We start from the raw sequence: 9,266 nt of genomic DNA, 5'->3' as shown, positions 1-9,266 counted from the left end.
TTAACTGAGCAGCCAAATCCTCTTCAAGTCTGGATTCTGTTCCACTACACTCTCTGTAGTTCCAGTTCTGGCTCACCATTCTCCACCTTCTGTGATCTCATGCTGTGGCTGCACCATTTTTTGTACAAACTTTCTCCCACTTCTGATTCAAGCAGTTCCCAGGATTGGGAAGACACCAGATGTTCTAAAAATCCAGGTTGTTGGTTGTGCTGATTATGCTGAAATCTGTTGCCCATTAAGTCTAGGGGCCATCTGGACTTATTTTGACCCATAGGGTTCCAAAGTTGGTATTATTTTCCTTGTGGGACCAGTGCAATGCAATGCACTGAGCTGGAAATGAGTTTGCCCCCAGCTCAGCACATACACAGCTCGCTACATTCTCAAAGCCTTTGTACAGTTTACAAAATGGTGCCTGATATGCCAGTGTTGCAGTTTTTGATCTGCTGACCATTAGGTCTGGTGGCTACCTGGACCTATTTTGGCTGAAACTGGTAGGATGCCACATCAGTGCTATGTACTGAGCTAGAATTTAGTTCACTCCAAGCTCAGTGCATGCGTAGTCCCATCCCTCAGCCTTTGCATCCATACACAAGATGGCCCATGATGTAACTCTGGAGGAGTCTGGGCTGTGAAATATACTCTGTTCCCTTAGTGCTACAGCAATGGAGGTACAGAACCTCTCTGAATCTTCCTGGTCATTGCAAATCAATAATACTTGTCTAAATGCATTCTCTGTCATTTCGTTGTTTTTTTTTTTTTGTCTTCTTCTCTTCTGCCAATTTCTTCTTCCTAACATGTTCTTCCCCATCCCCAATTTTTAAAAAAAGAAATGAGCTCACTTATTTGGTAAACCAAAAATTAATAATAGCCATGACTGATCACTTTGTATGTATTATCTGTATTTCCTCCACAATAAGGTAAGGATAAATGAAAGTATGCAAATCCCTCATGTGAAGGGAACTTAGAACTGGTGAACCTGGAACATTTTACCATGGCTGAAGAACAAAAGGTTTAAATTTAGTTACAGCCTCACAAGAAATAAGTTATAGCCTCAATGGGACAATTCCAAGGAAGGCATAATACATTGTACTGAACATGGAGAATACAAACAGCATTATGAAGTCAAATGCTTTCATCCAAGAAATAAAGATTAAGTTTCTGCCTCTGCATTATGCACAGGGGATTGCTAAGGGAATAGGTTAAGATCTTGGTTATTTAGATGCCTACTCACAATCCAATGGTAAAGAAATTAGTCAACTTCAGTGAAGACGGGAAGAGCCCGCAGATGTCAATATGGAGCCAGTGTTAAGGATAAAGGAGCATTAAAGAGCTCTTTGGAATAAAGAGAAGTGGGGGATTTGACCAGCAAATGCCCCAGCTCCAGCCGTGTGACTGACAGCAGATTCACAGTATTTAAGCATCCATTTTCTCATTTGTAAATTGTAGGTGATACTACTAATAACTCATGTCACAGAAGGTCCGATAATAAGATGTTCATCAGTTTCCTGGTTCAGGAGCAGGCATATTCTGGGGCTCAGTCAATGTCAATTCTCTACGCTGATTTTGCCCTTGTAGTTTGAGTTCTTTCATCATAACTTGGAGGCAGATGTCTTCAGGGCACATCTGGAAACATTAAGATAATAAGAACTCAGTTACAGTTTAAAAGGTCATGACTTTGAAATCAGTAAGACATTTCAAGTTAAAAGATTCCACAAAATAACTTGCCTATAGTCTTCACAAATGTTGAAGCCATAAAAAACAAAGATGGAGGAACTGATTAAGTGGAACAAAGGAGACATGGCAATTGAATGCAGCTTGTGGTTCTGGTTTGGACCTCAGATGTGAAATTTAATTAAGAGGATAAATGTAGGATAAGGTCTGTTGATGCTGAAAATGTGCATTAAAATGCTCCCATTTAGGAGTAAAAAGCAACACATCTGCAGTTTAATCCCAAGTGGCCAGCATAATGTGTGTGTGCACACGTGCACGTGTACACGTGTGCACAAAAAATTCATGCAAAAGTGTAGGATATTAATATTTGACTACTCTGGATGAAGGGCATATGGCAACTCTTAGCAAAATATTTGTGGTTTTTCTGTAAGGCAAATTATTTCAAATAAATAGTTCTTAAAATTTTTCATTATACAAAGCAAAGTGAGAGATCCTAGTGTCATAATTGCTCAAGAATCCTACAGCGGAACATTAGCATCCCAATGTTAGACTAGATTCACATAAAAATGATTCGAGCCAGAATCCTGGCAAGGTTCATGGGATTCTGGAGATACCAATTAGAAGCGATGAGGCCTGAACTGGTAATACTTTGACATGCTCTCATTAGCTTGCCTTCACTTTTTTCTTTAAGGCACAATTCAGGTGAAAGTGGTTTCTAAGACACCCTGAAGGCATCATAGTTTGCTAGGCCTTTCTGTTTAGAACCATTGAAATGGTAAAATTTTAATTGTAGAAGCAAAGAGGCAACAGTTCACACATATTGGCCCCTACCTATAAACAGCTGGTCGGGAATAATGTCCTGCAAACATCACACATCATGATTACTGTCGTAGCTTGGAATGCTTGCGTTTGTGCAATACTAAAGTGCACATATCTTAATGTGCAATTTCAGTTGTCCTATTTTCATTACAGACTGATTCAGCCTCCCCTAATTTACAGTGCACTCTCAGTATTTTATTTCTAAGAAAATTAACATGACTTACATTACTATGCAGAAATGAACTAACAGAAAATATGAACTAATAATTGTAATAAAACACATTTTTGTAAATCATATAATTATCATATATAAATATATGTAATAGGCTACTACAAATCCATTTTAAAACTTCTGAAATTAATAAAATACTCAATAAGTATAAATAAAATACTCAAAAGTATAAATAGAAATACTCAAAATACTCAATAAGTATAAATAAAATACTCAAAAGTATAAATAGAAAATTTACTTGTAAAAATCAGGGAATAGGACCAGGTATGGTAGCCTAGTGACTAAAGCCCGCACCTTACACATACCAGGATCACATATGAACGCCAAATCATGTCCCGGCAGCTCCACTTCCCATCCAGCTCCCTGCTTGAGGCCTGGGAAAGCATTAGAGGATGGTCCAAGGCTTTGGAACCCTACACCCACATGAGAACCAAGAACAAGCTTCTGTCACCTGGCTCCAGGTCGGCTCAGCTCCGGCTGTTTTGGCCACTTGGGGAGTGAATCAGAGGATGGAAAACATTTCTTTCTGTTTCTCCTTCTCTCTATACATCTGCCTTTCCAATAGAAATTAATTTTTTAAAAAAATCAAGGAACATTAGAAAAAAAAAAAAACTCCTCCACAATACACCCTACAACAGAGCTGTTAAAAATTAAAAGATTTGGGTTCAGTGCAATGGCCCAGTGGCTAAATTCTCACTTTGCATGCAGTAGGATCCCATATGGGTATCAGTTCATGTCCTTGCTGCTCCACTTCCCATCCTGTTCCCTGTTTTTGGCCTGAGAAAACAGTAGAGGTCGGCCCAAAACCTTGGGACCATGCACCCATATAGGAGACCCAGAGAAAGTTCCTGGTACCTGGTTTCAGATCAGCAAAACTCTGGCCAACCAGCAGATGCAAGATGCAAAGTGGCTGGGTTTTGAGGGAACAATCCTAAAATCTGTCTCAAAATATAAATAGGAAATGTTAGCAAACAAACTATTTTTCTAAAAAAAATCAGCTAATAATAACCCTATAAATATGCTATTTTAAAATTTGTATGAGTGAAGTTGAGCATTTTTTTGGTAAAGTGAAATGTGTCTATTTTCTATATAATTTCTGTAACTTGCCAAACCAAAAAGCTAAACCACAGCATATGGTTTTCATTTGATTACTGTGTACAGCCGTCGTCTATTTGCCTGTTGCTTTTTATTTCTTGAACTCATTATTTAGTAGCTCCATTAAGCTATTGAACATAACGTAAATTTAAAATATTTCCTAAAGAATGAATCAAATATTAAGTTGAAAAATAAAATAACTATGCTATGAGATATTATAATCAAACTAGAAGTCCAGAGATAAGAACAAGCAGAAATTAATTTTTAAAAATATTGGCAGGACACAGATAACATTGTTTACCATAATTTAATATATTCTGTAAACAACCTTATGAAGAGTTGAGGTGAGAAAAGACTCTTTAACAATGTGGCAGCAGCAATGAGCATAGAAAGTTAAGCAGCCACCTGCAATGCTCACATCCCACATTGAGACTAGTTCAATATAGGATACACTTCAGATCTAAATCCCAGTTCATGCATCTGGGAAAGCAGTGGAAGATGGCCCAAACACTTGGGACTATGTGACCCATGAGGGAGACCCAGATGCTCCTGGGTGCAGAGAAACTGGGTTAAAAGATATATTCAATGAGATAATAATTGAGAACTTCCTCACATATACAAAGAATTAGGAAACAAAACAAAGAAGGAGAACAGAACTTGCAAGAGAGTCAGCCAAAAGTTATCCTTGCCACGACACATCATGATCAGGTCTCTTCAGTTGAATATAAAGATACTTAAATATTATATTTTCCACAACCCTGGATCAGGAGAATCAACATCATCAAAATGCCTATATTATCAAAAGTCATATAGATGTTCAATGCAGTGTCAATCAAAATCCCAACTACATTCTTCTCAGAAGTAGAGAAGATGATGCAAAAGTTCATGTGGAAACTCAAGAGACCACGAATAGCAAAAACTATCCTGAAAGATGAAAATCAAGTTGGAGAAATAACAATTCCAGACCTCAAGACATACTGCAGAGCAATGGTCATCAAAACAATCTGGTGCTGCTATAGAAACAGAGAAGAACATCAATGGAGCAGAATACAAGCCCAAGAAGGGAATCCACACATGTACAACCAAATGATCTTCAACAAGAGAAAAGAAAATAACCCAGGGGAAGTTTATCTCTTCAATAAATGATGTTGGGAAAATTAGATAGCAGTTTGCAAAAATAAGAAGCCAGACACATCCCCCCTCTCACATGACAAAAAAAAAATCAACTCAAAATGGATCAAGGACCAAAATATGTAGCCAAAACCATCAAACTATTGGAGGAAAACATAGGAAGCACTCTGTAAAATACAGACATTGGTGAAGAATTCTTAGAAAAGTCACCAAAAGCAGAGGCAGTCAAAGCCAAAATTTTTAAACAAATGGGACTACATCAAACCAAGAAGCTTCTGTACAGCGAAGCAAAGAAGCAATCAACACAGTGGGAGGAAATCTGCATATTACACAACAGATTATCTGGACTAATATCCAGATATACAAAGAACTGAGGCTTCTGAAAAAATTCAGCAAGAGCAAAATAAACAACCATTTGAAGAGATGGTTAAAAGAAATGAGCAAGTGTTTTTCAAAAGAACAAGTTCAAACACCTAATAGACATGAGAAAAAAATGCTCAGGCTCTCTAGCTATTAAGGAAATACAAATAAAAACGACACTGAGGTTCTAACTAACTCTGGTGGACTGACCTACATTCAGTACTCTACTAACAACACCCGTTGGTGTGGGAGTGGGGTAAAAGATAACCTATTCCATTATTCGTGGGAATGAAAGCTACTGCAGCCACTATGAAAGTTAATATGGAAAGTGCTAACACAACTAAACATGTACCTACCATATGACCCAGCTACCTCACTCCTGGGAATATATCCAAAGTAAGTGAAAAGTTCAAATTAGAAAGTGACCTGCAACCCTGTAATTATAACATCACAATTCAGAATAGCAAGGACGTGGAAACAACTCAGATGCCAGTTGAAAGTAGAATAAAGAAAGAAACCACAGCACATCTACTCTATGGAATACTACTCTGTCATTAAAGAGAATTAAATCCTACCATCTGCTACAAAATGGTCCCACCTGGAGACCATTATGCTCAGTGAAATAAGTCAATCCCAAAAGGACAATTATCATATATCATTGATATAAGGCAACCTTCATACAAAATACACAACATGTATACATATATATATATGAACAAGTATATACAAATATTCTCATAGATAAACTGTATAATGAAGAATAGCATATTGGGAAGTAAAGACATGTTGCAGCATTCACCTCTGCTCCCAAATAAAAGAACTCTTAATGTATCTGTTAAATATAATTTAGTAATATGATAATAGCTTTTCCACCGTTGCCAATACCTACAATGCCATGATACACTTAAATAGCAGACTGTTGGACTTATCACTACTGTTCAGACTATACTATTATAATAATTCAGGGGAGAGGGCCCCAGTGTGGTGGCCTAGAGGCTAAGATCCATGCTTTGAATGTGCCAGGATCCCATATCGGCACTGGTTCATATTCCAACAGCCCCGCTTCCCATCAAGCTCACTGCTTGTGGCCTGGGAAAACAGTGAAGGATGGCCCAAAGCTTGGGACAGCGCATGCATGTGCGAAACCCGGAAAAGCTCCTGCCTCCTGGATTCAAGATTCAAATCAGCACAGCTCCGGCCGTTGTGGTCACTTGGGGAGTGAATCATCGCGTGGAAGATTTTTCTCTCTGTCTTCCCTCTTTTCTCTCTCTCTTTTTCTCTCTCTTTCTCTCTCTCTCTCCCTCTCTCTCTCTACATATATATATGTATACACATACGTATATACATATATGATATATACCTGACTTTGCAATAAAAATAAATCAATCTTTACAAAAATAATTAAGGGAGAAATGGTGAGGGTAAGGGACAATGGGGAGGAAGGAAGGGAATGTCGAGGTACAAATTCTTTTATCTACAAAACCGTACTATGGAAAATAATAACAAAAAATGTTTTTATAAAGAATAGTATGCTAAAGTTTAGTAATGTGGTACAAATATTCAGGCCTGGTTGTACTGAATTACAATATTCAAAATTACTGAGGGTAAAGTAAAATTGCTGTCATTAGGGACAGACTTTTAGCACAGAAATAAAGTCACACTTGCTGATGACACATTTCGTTTTGGAATTTCTGAGTTAAAGTCCTGCCCCTCCTTCTGATTCAGCTTCTGCTAGTGTATACCACAAGAGGCAGCAGATGATGGCTCAAATAGGTGAGCTCAGCCACCTTGCGGGCAACACGGACGGAGTTCCAAATGACTGTCTTTGACATGACTTAGTCCAGGTTGTTGTAGACATTTGGGAAGTGAATCAGCAAGTGGAAGCCTCCTCACTCACTCATGCATATTCTTTCTTTCCTTCTCAAATAAATACCAAAAAAATTGTTTTAATTAAATTAGTGTAGTAATATATTTGCAAACATTTATACTGATCTTCATAAAAAACAACTTTACAATTGAATGAAAAGTTGGAAGTTTCCCAATAATCTCATTATTGAGACACTAAGGAAATTAAATAAAAGATAAACAAAGAAAAAAACCACAAACATGTTTAATACAGAGTAATTTAAGTTGTCAGCCTAAGTCAGTCTTGGATTTGAGGAGGTTTGCTCAGCTATCAAGGTGCAGTACCTAAGAAACAGAGGATCTTGATGTCTAGAGGATGGCTTCCATGGCACTTGTAAGAGTTACATAAGCCTCACAACCCTACCAGAAAGCAAGTAAAAACAAAGATCTAAGTTAGGAACTTCTTAGGATCACTTTAAGGTCAGAACATGTCAGACAGCCACCTGGTCTAGGCACAGGTAGCACAGTTGACTGGATGAGCTACTTCTGATTTCTCTATCATGTGTTTTTACAGTTGGAGCCTTGCTGATCAGAGAGGAAGTGTCCTTCCCAGAACTAATTAATTCTCAGAGGTAACAAACACGCTTGCGTGTGTGTCTTTCACAAGCAATCAGTTCAGAGCCCAACCCTCCCTCCACTTTATGAGTTCTTACACTAATACTCCAGGTGGGCAACAAAAATTAGTCAAATTAGTCAATCCTAAACATGTCTACCCTGCCTCACCCATTCCTCCTTACAAAAATCACAGTAGAGGCCCTCTTCCACAAATACCCTCACTCTGAACCTGCAAATGCCTTCCACGTCCTATGGCTCTTCATGTATGGCATGGAATGTTTTCTTCCTCTTAGCAACTGCGAGTGCTAAACTAGATTTTCCGTGGCAATTTTTGTGTCTGTTGGCCCACTGGACTTGAATCCAAAATGAAATCAACATTAGAAAACAATATGTGATGGGTAGTCTCCAGGCTGACAGGTTCTCATAGTTCTAAGCTCACTGTTTTGAGAGACTCATAGTATCTTAGTGGCCCTACATCTGAACAAAGAAAGTTCATGGGTGTAGAGTTGAGTTAACCCTGCTCACATGCACCCAGTGCTTTGTGGGCTTGTTCTAGGAAGTCTTGGCCATGCAAGGCTTGGGAGTCGCTGTCCACTATTGACCCATATTGCAGGACTGTCCAGGATGACTGGAAGCTGGAGCTAAATCATCTGATTACTTAAACCAAATTCATCTGGAGCAGGAAGCGTTAACAACACAATGAAGATGTCTGAAACACTGTGTGACTTCCCTGAGATTAGCACTCCTGCAGCCTGACCCAGAAGCCCTTCCTGTGGCAGAACCTGAACGCACATGCTTCAAAGCCTGGCGAATGCAGCTCCTGCCAGCCTGCAGTGGGTTGTACACTAAACACATCCTGAGCAGGCACCGGGGCTGAGCCCCAGGAGGTGGTAGCCACTTCACCCTGAGGATGGACTATAAATACAAGTCCACAGAAAAAACTTTTATGTAGTTGAGTCTTGCTAGTACCAGTGTCTCTGAGCAGGTCTAACCCTTCAGCATCCTTCTCCCTATACACATGGGAAAGAATTCAAATATAAGCCTTTCCTTTACTGTCTGTTAAACTTCACTGGAGATCATTGTTGAAGAACAAGACTTAAACAACCTGTACTACTTTCCCTGAATTCACTTTGTCCAGGGGGCACACGGTTGGACAGTCTCCCCCGGATATGGGCACAGACACTCTGTCTACCACACTCACCTTGAGGAAGGTAACACAAAATTGATGCTGATGCTGGGACTGGAACCCAATCTTGTGTATCACCCAGTGAATTACAAAGCCAGAGACCTCAAAGACCTGCACACCCACAAAAGAGATGGGTAAGAAAAAAAACTGCCTAACAATGCCATCGGGGGTGGGGAAACAACAGAGAACATGGGAAGAGGAGGCTTGAAGGTCTTCTAACACAAAGACCTCTATAGGCAGCCCACAGCCTGAGTGCTGACATGTGAGGTTAAAGTACCAACCCAGGCTGACCTTAAAGCAACCGTGCAGCAT

The sequence above is a fragment of the Ochotona curzoniae genome, unplaced genomic scaffold (genome assembly GCF_017591425.1).
Source record: "Ochotona curzoniae isolate NIBS_2020 unplaced genomic scaffold, NIBS_Ocur_1.0 contig_1071, whole genome shotgun sequence".
In the NCBI taxonomy this organism is placed as follows: Eukaryota; Metazoa; Chordata; class Mammalia; order Lagomorpha; family Ochotonidae; genus Ochotona; species Ochotona curzoniae.
Note: the sequence above shows the minus strand (reverse complement) of the source record.